Genomic DNA, 12,515 nt, shown 5'->3' on the forward strand with positions numbered 1-12,515 from the left:
TGACGTTCTTGAGAGAATGGTTTGACACGATAGGCGTGTTTCCCCCTAATACATACTAACATCGGCAACTAGAAGTTTCTTCTTACACAGAAATATAATCTCCTGGGCTTCCACTGGCACACTTCCACATTTTGCTTCTCCCAAGCCACTAGATGATTTCTGAGATCCTTTGCAACTCTTACGTTATGACTTTGTGATCCAGTAGCCAAAAGTTCACAGAATGCACTGTGACCATCCGGATCCCGCCATGGCACCGTCCCTCCGTCCCCCGTTCCTCCCCCAGCACTTGTCTTGTCTTTTCAGTGCACGGTAAAGGCTACGACTTAGGTAAGCAGCAGGCACCCAGAGGAAGAAGGGCGGTTTCCGGAGACCGGGCGGAGAGCAGAAGGTGGGTGGGCATTTCCACCCGCAGCAGCTGCCAGCCACCCGACTTTGATCACTGCGCCGCGAGGCCGCCGCGGCGGTCAACCTCACTGTTCCTTAGCAACCTGAGCGGGACCGCCCTGAAGCCTTCCCATTGGTTCTCACCGAGCTTGACGGGCAGCCGTGCCGTGCAATCCCAGCTCGCAGAGCTGGACTCCGCGCGTCCTCACGGGAGGGTTGGTAGGCGGGCACGGCCCGTCCCCGGCAGCCGCCACGCCCATTCCCGGGCGGCTCGTGGCGCATGCGCGGGTGGGCTGGGGCGCTGTGCTCGGGGCCGCGGCGGAGCGGGAGCAGCGGCGGGGGGAAAGAGAGTGCCAGGGCTCGGTGGACACGGCTGCGCTCGCTGCTCGCCTCGGCTCTCCGCCGCCTCGGCCGGAGGAAGCGGCCGTGAACAGTCTTTCCGCGCGAGCTGCTCCGGCTCGGCCCGTGGGGGAGCCCCCGGGAGCCGCACGGTAAGAGCGCGACTTAGTTTGAGGGAGTTTGCGGGGAGTTTGGCCAATCTGAAGAGGGGATCTGGCGGGGAGCGCGGCCCTCCCCCTGCGGCCGCCGCCGGGGCCGGGGCCGGGGGCCGGGGGCCGGGGGCGGAGCCGGCGTGTGGAGGGGCGCGCGGGCGGCCGACCCCTCCTCTCGTATTGTCTGCTCCGGGGCGGCGGCGGCGCGCCTCTCCTTGCCGGGGATGGGGTGCGGTGCGGCGCGGTAAGGGGGGGGGTGCCCAGTTCGGGGGCCCGCCAGAGCCCGGGACACCCGGCCCGGCCGCCGTTCCCTCTTCCGGTGCGCTCCGCGAGGCCCCGGGACCGGCGAAGCGGTGCGGACACTCGCTCGGCCGGAGTCCGCCGTCGCTGCCCGGGGGTTGGGGGGAGCAACTGCTTGGCGACCCGAGGGAGCTGCTCCCCCAGGTCCACTGGGATGGTAAACACGACGTGCCGCGCCCGCCGCCGGGGGCTTTTCCGCGCCTTCCGTCCGGGGCCGTCGGGGACGTGCAGCACCCCGGGGGAAGCCGAGCGGGCGGTCCGCGCGCGCCCCGGCCGCCGTGGCGACGGCCCCGCAGCCTCCGAGCTCCGGTGCGGCCGCACCGACTTTCGCATCCAGGCGGAAGAGGTGTTTTTGGTCAGGACGACCCACTTGACAATTTTTAGTGTCTGCGAAGCCAGCCACTATGTGGGACTTAAGGTTTTTAAGGAAAAAAAAAAATGATGAGAGAAAAATCTTCAGTTTTCTTTTTATTAAGGACGGATAAATGTGTTTTAAAAAGAAATCTTACAGCTCAGTGATTCCGTCACATTAAGTTTCTGGAGCCTACTGTGAACTCAGGAATTCACAATGAAAGTTGGGTTGAACTGTATTTTGCTGTTCAGTCTTTGCTTTTCCACTCCGTAGTGAAGTTATTTTGTGAGCTTAGTGCCTTGGGCAAATATACAAAGCAGTTTTGCTTAATATTCCCCTCCCCCCCCCAAAAGAAGCTATTTACTCAGTTTTTCTAAAAACTTCTGAATTGTCCACCTCAGGACAGATGCTGCAGTTTTTGAAAGATAATTGTAAAGGCGTTACGATCAGTTGAGACAAATCCATTGCCACCTTCATGGTCCCTGGGGATTTTGCAGGCTGCATTTAAGTGCATAGCTTGTCATATGGCTGCATTTAAGTGCATAGCCTGTCATATTTTGGGTGTTTCGTTCCACTGCATTTTGTTGATGGACCGAGCCTGTGATAGAATTCTGTTTAAATAGAGCTAGCTCAGATATCTGTCATTCCGATCAGTGTCACTTAATATTAGTTTCATTTGTATCCTTTTGTCATCTGTTCGATTAAAATTTATTTTTGAGAAATGTTGATATTTCAGTTTTATTTTTCATGTTTATATGTGAATAATGTGGAGAAGAAGTAAGTGTTCTTTAGTTTTTCTGGTTTCGTTGGCTTTTCTTTACCGGAAAACCAACTTTCTTCACCTGATGAAGTCAAAGGAAAATATTCTTCAAGACATAATGATCAAGGAGTTCTCTAATCTTTGTCCTTAGTTTTCCTTTCCTGGTTGGAAGATTTTGTGTGATTGTGATGGGGGAGGGAGGTTGACCTAGGTTGGAAGGAGTTGTGGGGGAGGGACATAATGTAAACAAAGACTGCCTGCAAAATAGTGTGCCAAGTACACCAGTTCCTTTCCTTCTCTGGACTGTGATACCATGTTATACACACCGTTTAAAAAATTTTTTTTTAGAGCCTATTTGCTCAATCGAATGGTAACTGCATACAGCATCAATTGACACCTCACTTCTTTCAACTCTTTAAGGAGTGTAATGGGCCTGATTTTGCTTTGTCGGCCAGGACAGGGTGGACATTCAGGAGGGGATTTTTTACTAGCTAGTTAGAGTGTACATAGGAGAGAGCCATTAACTGTCCCAATGTGTACAAAGTGACACTTCACTTGTACATCTGTGGTGAAACTTGTGTACTTTCGGAGAATTTTTAAGCACCCTCCGTGTCTCTCCCCCCTTTTTGGAGTCAGGGTTTGGCTGTGTAAGTCCATCTTTGAATTCCAAGACCTACCTCAGCCTCCCTAGTGCTGATTATGTGTGTCACTATGTCCAATTATTTAGCCCCCTACTAACTGTCTGATTTGCGCTTGAAAAGAGGCAAGGTTTAGATGGTGCTGTGTGAATTTCTGAGAGATTGCCTCCATCATCTTGGTGATACTATTGAAACTGCTGGATCCATTCACAGTTCTGAAAAGGTAGCACACTTGAGCAGGAAATACACTCTCTGGAGCTAGGTAGATTTGAGTTCAGAGCCTTATATTTCCTTTGATTGGTTTGTAGCCTTGACTGCCTCACTTGAGTTTGTTACAAGGGGTGGTAACATACGTGATAGACATGCTCTTAGAAATGAATGACACTGAGAGACTAGTACAGTGTTCAACATTAAGTAGGTGACTACTTTCTGATACCTGTAATACTTTTTAAATTTATTTTTATCTACTTATTTATTTATTAGAGACAGCGGGGTAGGGGGTGAGAGCAAGAATGGGCGCACCAGAGCCGTTAGCCACTGCAAATGAACTCCAGATGCATGTGCCACCATGTGCATCTGGTTTAGGTGGGACCTGGAGAATAGAACCTGGTTCTTTAGGCTTCGCAGGCAGATGCCTTAACTGCTAAGCCAACTCTCAAGCCCTGTAATAATATTTTGATGCATTTTTACATGACACAAAAAAGTATTTTTTAAGGGCCTGGGGAGATAGCTCAGCAGTTAAAGGTGCTTGTTCGCAAAGGCTTCAGACCTGGATTTGATTACCCAGTACCCACATAAAGCCGGATGTACAAAGTAGCACATGGGCCTGGAGTTTGTAAGTGGCAAGAGGCCCTGGCATGTCATTCTGTCTTGTTCACCTCTCTCCCCCTCTCCTGTGCATGTGCATTATTTTAAAGCTTTTTGTAAATGATGCTTCTGAGTATAGTGGCTTAACTTTTTTTTTCCCCTAAAGAAGGAATCCTAGGACTTGAGTTTTACTCATTTGCAGTTTTTGTTTTAAAGATGCATTTGAACAGGATGATAAAAGCAATGTTGGGTCTGCTAGTCTTCTTTTGGGACCTGAATGGCTTATAGGATAGAATTCTGTGCAGCTGTACTGTGGGAAATGGAAAAAGGTGGATTGTTTTCAGTACCTGTGATAGAATATGTGAATTATAGTCTATTTAGACTTTCCTTCTTATTTTATCTTAGTGTTGAAAGTAGCATTGGCAGCATTTCTCAAATGTGCTTAATATTGAACTGGATTGAGTGTTTATACAACGTTAGAAGAATGTAAAGTCTTCCCTTTTAAACTGCCACTGTGACTGAAGGAAGCAGTGATACATAAGTTATCCATACCAACTTAGTTTAGCATGCTTTAAGTACCAAACAGAGTAATAGATGTGTTTTAGAGCTGTTTAGCTGAAAAGGACTTTTGATCAGACTAACAGACTATGGGTAAAACATCCCTGCCATGCTGTGTGAACAAATGACTTGTGTGCTCCCTTCTTTAAAGTTACCTTTTGAGTACAAACAGGTTTGATTCATAGCTGTTACTCATGGGGACAAGCATCCATGTGGACGTGGTTGTAGTCATGTCATGTGTGTGTCTTGTCATACCACTGTAAGTGGGTATGACAGAGAAGAAAGCTGATAATGAAAAGAAGTTTATGTAACATACGTGTCCTCAGATTTAAATTCTTTATGAGTCTACTTTGGGTTGACTGGGACATGGTGGCTTCAAGACAGTGACTTTTCTTGCTGTGAGGTTGGACCAGCATACACAGTAATGAAAATGATGTGATTGTCTGAAAAAAATATAATTTTTTTCTGAGGTAGGGTTTCACTCTAGCCCAGGCTGACCTGGAATTCACTATGGAGTCCTAGGGTGGCCTTGAACTCATGGTGATCCTCCTACCTCTGCCTTCCAAGTGCTGGGATTAAAGGCGTGCGCCACCATGCCTGTCTATGTCTGAATAATTTTACAGCAGTAGGTTACTTTTTCTCTTTACCTCTTCATATCTACATTTAATATTTGAGGAAGTTTGTATGATGTGAGTGGTAGATGGGAGAAAAGGACAAAGTGTGTAGGATTCACCATTCATGCATTTTGCAGTCTTTTCTGTCAGAAATTAATGCTTTTGAATTTTTACTTTTAGATCGTAAGCCCACACTTACACATTGTGCTAGTCTTTATTACCCAAAACAAATTATTCCAGAATGGTTAGGAATTAATTGCTATAGTACACTGTAGTTTTTTTTTTTAATTTTATTTTTGAGAGAGAAAGAATGAATGAATATGAGTGCATTATGGCCTTCAGCCACAGCAGATTAAATAGAGACACATGTGCCACCTTGTGCATCTGGCTTATGTGGATCCTGGGGAATTGAACTTGGGTCCTTTGACTTCACAGACAAATGCTATAACTGCTAAGCATCTTTCCAGCCTCACTTTAGCTTTTTAACTAAAAATATCAACAGAGAAGAGGTCCAGAAGAGTTAGAATATTTCACAGGATTCCTCCAACTCATAGATCACTCCTGAAACACATGATCTAGAGCTACATGCTGTGACATTGCCACTTATCACCTGTTGATCTCCAGAAGCCACCTTACCTGTCTCAGACTTGGAATTCTTGCTTAAAACACAAAATTAATATTCTTACTACGTGCTACTGTTGTGAGATGTGTAGACCAGGAAGCACTGCACAGATGTTATGTGGTGATACAGTTTCATTGCCTGAGTACTGATTTAGGAAACTCAAATCATAGTCCCAAAGGGGAAAACATCTTTCTAACTTTATTAGAATTCCTTGTATTTCAATATTTTAAAATTTTTTACTTATAAGGAGAGGGGTGGGGAGAACGTGCACATGTACCAAGGCCTCTTGCCACTGCAAATGAATTCCAGATGCATGTGTGACTTTGTTCCTCTGGTTTTATGTGAGCACTGGGGAATCAAACCCAGGCTGTCAGGCTTTGCAAGCATGTACCTTTAAAGGGTGAGCCATATTTCCAGACCCTGGAATTCCATTTAGATGGTAATTTAAAATATTGTAGATCTTGTACTATCCTTCTTGCTTGGGGAAGCTGACATATTTTTAACATTAATTTTTTTTTAACTTTTGTGTCTTCTCACATTTCTTACAACATATTTGCCATGGAATTTTTTTAAATTTTTTTTAAAACTTATTTATTAGAGAGAGAGAGAGCGCACATGATTGTGCCAGGGCCTCCAGCTATGGTAAACACACTCTAGATACATGTGCTACCTTGTTCATCTGGCTTAATATGGGTACTAGGGAAATGAACTTGGGTCCTTAGGCTTCACAGGCAAACACCTTAACCACTAAGTGGCATGTTTTTAAAACTGCTTACTATTAGATCCAGGTTGTGGACTCAACTTCTTGAAGTCAGGTGAGACCACAGTAAAAAGTGAGCAGAATGGGAGAACATTTCAGAAGACTAAGGAGAGGCCAGTGTGGTTGCTTGATGTTTACTATCATGATCACACTTGAAATCTTACAGTAGTTTACTCAGTTTTCTCAGCATAGTATGTTTCAAGTGCTAGTTATTTATATTTTATTGTGCATTTGTTATTTTAATTCTTATACCTGTGAGGATTCAATTATTAACCCATTTTAGGATGAGAAGAAGCCCCTAAATTGAACATGGTTTTGGCCATGTAGCTTAGTAGGTCACTTAAATGAGTTTTGACAAAGTATTTTTAACAACATAGTCAAAGCACCTCATCATTTTCTAGATGTGTTTACCCCTTTCTTGGAAGTGCCCTCAACTCTCATCACTGTTCTACCCACCATGGCAACCCCTTGGGGTACTCTGCCTTCTAGCTCTGTACTTTAGTTTTGTCTTGGCACAGATGGCCTGTTGCAGTTTTTGTAAGTAAGGTTTTGGTGGGACATAGTCACATCCATTTGTTTACATACTGTCTGTGGTTCTTTTTCCTCCCCTATAGTTGCTGTCTAAAGTAAATACAGAGACCCTGGGGCCCTGGAAGTTGAGTGTTTACTATCTAGCCTTCTATAGAAGTAGGTTGCTTATCCTTGTTCTAAGTAACATAATACAGTTATTCACAATATTATTATTCAATGTGTATTCAATTTTCTCTGCTATATAAAAATTGAAGAAGATGCCGGGCGTGGTGGCGCACGCCTTTAATCCCAGCACTCGGGAGGGAGGCAGAGGTAGGAGGATTGCCATGAGTTCAAGGCCACCCTGAGACTACAGAGTTAATTCCAGGTCAGCCTGGACCAGAGTGAGACACTACCTCAAAAAACCAAAAAACAAACAAACAAAAAAAAAATTGAAGAAGGGTAAATAAAAATCTAAGTACACTGTTAGGCTTCTTTAATCTCTATTTTTTCATTCTTTTAAAAATGTATCATTTACACTAATAAGAATTCTCTCATTTTAGTGGAATGTTCTCTGAGTTTTGGTGAATGTGTATCTTCGTACAACCACTGCTTGACCTAGAATAGTTCCTTCATTTCCCCTCCACCAATTCTTCTGAGCCCCCAGCGCCCCCTTTTGTTTCTTCAAGGTAGGGTCTTGCAAACCAAGGCTGACCTGGAATTCACTCTGTAGTCTCAGGATGGTCTTGAACACAAGGATGATCCTCCTACCTCTGCCTCCCAGATGCGGGGTTTAAAGGTGCCACCACACCCGGCTTCTGAACCCTTTTTCTGAACCCTTTTACAAGTCAATTCATTCTTCACAGCTAGACCCAGGAAACACTGATCTGTTTTATCTCCATATTTTTTTCTTTTTCTTTTTGTTTATTTTTATTTATTTATTTGAGAGCAACAGAGAGAAGGAGGGAGGGAGGGAGAGAGAGAGAAAGAGAGAGAGAATGAATGGGCGCTCCAGCCACTGCAAACGAACACCAGACGCGTGGGCCCCCTTGTGCATCTGGCCAACATGGGTCCTGGGGAATCGAGCCTTGAACCAGGTCTAACCATCTAAGCCATCTCTCCAGCCTTTTTTTCTTTTTCTTTCTTTCTTTCTTTCTTTCTTTCTTTCTTTCTTTCTTTCTTTCTTTCTTTCTTTCTTCCTTTTTGCCTTTTCAAGAATGTCATATGAATGGAAATAGCATGTAACTTTAAAAATATTGTCTAATGACTGATGTTCTATTTTTTCTTAAATATTTACTTATTTATGAGAGAGAGAGAATGAGGTAGGTAGGTAGGTAGAGAGAATGGGTGTGCCAGTTGCTCCAGTAAACAAACACCAGACTTGAGTGCCGCTTTGTGCATATGGCTTTTATGTGGGTATTGGGGAATCCAATCCAGGTCCTTTGTTTTTGCAGGCAAGTGCCTTAACCACTAAGCCATCTTTCCAGCCCTCATGATACTGTATTTTCATATGATAATTTGCCATTCTTTGATGTGTCTGTTCAGAGTTGTCAACTTAAAAAGGTGGGAGTTGATTGTATATATTACAGGTATGTGATTTTGACTTGAAAATGTTCTTTCTTGGTCTGTTTCTTATCTTCTTATTCCTTCTTTTTGATCTTGTTTTTGAGACACGATCTCATATATTCTACACTGGTCTGGAAGCTTATATAGCCAAAGACGACTTTGAACTTTGGATTCACTTTCCCAGTGCTAGGACTACAGACATGTGCCACCACACCAGATTTAGGGTACTGTGGATCGATCCTAAGGCTTCATGTGTGCTAGGCAAACACTCTTCAAACTTGCCTATATCCTCAGCCCTCTGCCCTTTTAAAAAAATCAAACTGTACTAAGGATTAGACCCTTGGCCACTATTCATGCTAGGTAAGCACTACCTAGCTGTATGTCATCAGATTAGTGGTGGTGGTTTACAGTACTGGGGATCCTACCCGCAGCCTTGGGCAAGGTAGGCAAGTGCCTTGCCATTGAGCCAGTTACACACCTCTAGCCAGCTGTTAGTTTTGATTGACATTGGGTTGATTGTATAAATCCAAAGTAGAATTGCCACCTTATTAATATTGAGTCATGAGCTTGGTACATCTGTTTATTTAGATCTTCCTTGATTTTATTATTGGTAGTATAGTTTTCATCAGTTGGGTTGTGCATATTTTGTAAGAGTTGTACAGTACATACTTTCACTATCTGCAGTTTTATTTACTGCTATAAGGAGTATGGTCCATAAAGGTATTTTGAGAGATAAAGATGGAGCCCATGTTCACATACATTTTATGACAGGAATTTTTATTGTTAGATGCTTATTGTATTAGTTTATAAGTGACATATTATGTATTTATAATAAAATCATGATAAACTGCCATTGGTGTGTGTGTGTATAGGAAAAGTAGTATGTGTGTATGGCTTAGCTTGGTACTCCTTAGTTTTAGGCATTTGCTGGAAGAATTCAATGAGTAAGGAAGGGACTACTATATGAAAATTACTAGAACAACGAACATGCTGAAAATCTGTGCTTGCTTTTATATATATATATATATATATATATATATATGTATATTTTGAAGTAGGGTCTTGGACTAGCCGAGGCTGAGCCGGAATTCACTATGTAGTCTCATAGTGGACTTGAATTCATGGCAGTCTTCCTACCTCTGCCTCTGGAGTGTTGGGCTTACCATGCCTGGCATTAGGTAGCTGTCAAATTTTTTTTTTTGATTATTTGCAAGAAGAGAGAGAGAAAGAATATGGGTGCTCCAGGGCTTCTTGCCATTTTGAAAACTTACTTCAGGTGTGCATGCAGCACTTGGTGCATCCTGCTTTTTTTGGGTACTGGAGAATTGGACCTGGGTGAACAGGCTTTGCATACAAGTGCTTATAACTGCTAAGTCATCTCCCCAGTCTGTATGAGCTCTCTTGGATATTTTCAATCTCTCTTTTTAAAAAAATATTTTATTTATTTGAGAGAGAGGCATGGGAGGCAGGCAGATAGAGCATGGGCACATCAGTGCCTGTAGCCACTGCAAATGAACCCCAAATGCATGCTGCACCATGTTCTTCTGGCTTACGTGTATTCTAGGGAATCAAACCTGGGTCCTTAGGCTTTGCAAGCAAGTGCCTTAAGTGCGAAGCCATTTCTCCAGCCCCCATAATGGTTTTTTAATGTGAAAATATATGTTAACTTAATATGATAGAAATGTGTTATTTGTGTATACTTAAAATATACATGTACACAGCATAGTCTGAAAGGACACTGTTGGAAAATGTTGAGTTATGGACAGGAGAGATGGCTCAGTGGTTCAGGTGGTTGCCTGCAAAGCCTAACCACCTAGATTCAATTCCCCAGTACCCATGTAAAGCCCATTGCACAGTGGCACATGCATCTAGGTTTGTTTGCAGCAGCTGGAGGCCCTGGCATGCCCATTTTCTGTCTCCCTTTCCTCTGTCTCTGCTTGCAAATAAATACATAAAAATATTTTAAAAAGGTGATTCCTAAGAGTTAAGCTAATGGATGTTGGCTATAGGAATTTATTATTATTATTATAATTTTTAAATATTTTGATACAGCAGCTCATGTAGCCTAGGCTAGCTTTCAACTCAACTTACTATGTAGTCAAGGATGACCTGAACTTTTTTTTTTTAATTTTACTTTATTTGACAAAGAAAGAGGGAGGGAGAGAGAATGGACATACTAGGGCCTTTAGCCACTGCACATGAACTCCAAACGTGTGCGTTCCCTTGTGCATCTGGCTAACAAGGGTCCTAGGGAATTGAACCTGGGTCCTTTGGCTTTGCAGGCACCTTAACCGCTATTCCTCCAGCCCAAGATGGCCTGAACTTTTGATTCTCCTGCTTGCACCTTTCAGTGTTAGGATTGCAGGTGGGCATAACTGCCATGATTTATGCAGTGCTGGGTATTGAACCCAGGGTCTTGTGCATGCTAGGCAAGTGCTCAACCAAATTGAGCTATACCCAGCCCTTAAATTTTATGGCAGCATCTCATGTATCTTAGGCATGCCTTGAACTTCTAATCGTCCTGCTTCTACCACCTGAGTGTTAGGATTGTAGGTGTTAGGATTGCCAGTATGTCCAGTTTATGCAGTGTTGGAGATTGAACCCAAGGCTTTCTACATACTAGACAAATACTCTGTCATCTGAGCTATATGCCTAGCCCCTTGGTGGTGCTTTTGAGAAACACTCTAGCCTAGCTTGTCCCTGGACCTCCCTGTGTAGCCCATGCTGGCCTTATGAGGATCCCCCTGCTTCAGCCTCCTGAATGCTGGAATTATAGATGAAAGTCCTGTACTCAAGCTTTTGAAAATTTTGAGCCCTTAATCATAGGTGACAATCAGATAAGAGAATATGAGTGGTTTTTATATGAGGGCAGAACAGCCACTCGGGAAATGGTTAGTACATATTCATCCCATCAGGCTATTTTAACACCCTTTTGTTCCAAGAAGACTTTTATGCTACATTGTAGTAGACCAATAATCGAAGAGACTGATTTTGTTTTCTGGTTTTATATTCTGAATTATATCTTTATTCACCTAGGTTTTTCAGAATATTTTCCCCCCAGTTTATGTGGTGAATATGTTTGGATCTTTTTCCCCCAAATTTGACATTTTCTGTAACTTGGGGATCATTTTTTAAAAACCTGGAATGATTTGGGTGCTATCACTAAAAGTGCTTCTTGGTCTAGCCAGTTGTGTTCTGTCCCCCCCCTCCCTGAAAAGGGTGCTTTTATGGGGTGAGACAAAAGAGGTCCATTGTGGCATTGCATATGGGGTAACTTCTGTTACCTTTGGTACCCAAAGGATTTTTCTTTTGGGCTCCCTGTACAGAGTAGCTGAGCTTAGAATACACAGGAATTCAGCAGGAGAACTTGTATTTTAGTTATTTAGAGAATCATTGTGGCAACAAAATTTGGGAAATAGTGTTTAAGTACATATTTGGTCACCTGAAGCCTTGGGGCCTGGTGAGGATACTTTCATGTTTTGGGGCGTGTGTGTGTGTGTGTGTGTGTGTGTGTGTGTGTGTGTGTAGGTATGTATAATGTCAGTACTTAGGAATGACCAACACTTTTACCTGGACCTTCCTTCTAAAGTGCTACTGGATATTAGCTTAGAGCTTCTATGATAGTGTGTTTCCAGTCTGGAGAGATCTTTTGAGACTATTTTCCAAAGGATATTGTGTAGAAAATAAAGTCATTATAAAGGGAAGAAGAAGCTTTTCTGTGTGTTCTTTTGCTTAATTCTTTACAATAACCATATAAAGTAGATGATATTCTTTCCCTTTATTTGATGGCAAAGGGGGGAAAAACCATCTAAAGTTCAGAGGTTGGGTTTTCTTCTCTCAAGTCAATGAACTGTAACTTTTTATCTAGGACTTTGTGACTTTAAGCATATGCTGGTTTTATTGTATATACCATAAGCCACATTTTTCATTCTGATGTAAGTATATCTAAAGCAGACAGCTTAAAGTTTCACATTGTTCTTGTTGTAAATAAAAAAAACACTTTTATAATTTTTCTAGAAATCTTAAGAACATATTAGGATTTTATGTTTGTGCCCTGACAGTAGCAGGAACTTGCCAGAAGAATTGTGTTTTTTCCTCACATGCTTTGTGGATGGAAATTAATAATTAACATTTGCACACTTGTTCTCATTTT

The 12,515-nt window shown here is 43.0% G+C and overlaps 1 protein-coding gene across 8 annotated transcripts in view; it reads left to right on the top strand.

The window, feature by feature from the left end:
* The first annotated feature begins 734 nt into the window (after positions 1-734).
* Positions 735-12,515, top strand: part of Akap13 (A-kinase anchoring protein 13) — a 283,132-nt gene continuing 271,351 nt past the window's right edge. For all 8 annotated transcript variants that reach the window (XM_045145632.1, XM_045145633.1, XM_045145636.1 and 5 more), the window contains exon 1: positions 735-875. The gene's annotated coding sequence lies outside the window, so the exon portion shown is untranslated. The remainder of the gene's footprint in view (positions 876-12,515) is intronic.

This window comes from Jaculus jaculus, chromosome 3, assembly GCF_020740685.1.
Source record: "Jaculus jaculus isolate mJacJac1 chromosome 3, mJacJac1.mat.Y.cur, whole genome shotgun sequence".
Taxonomy (NCBI): domain Eukaryota; kingdom Metazoa; phylum Chordata; class Mammalia; order Rodentia; family Dipodidae; genus Jaculus; species Jaculus jaculus.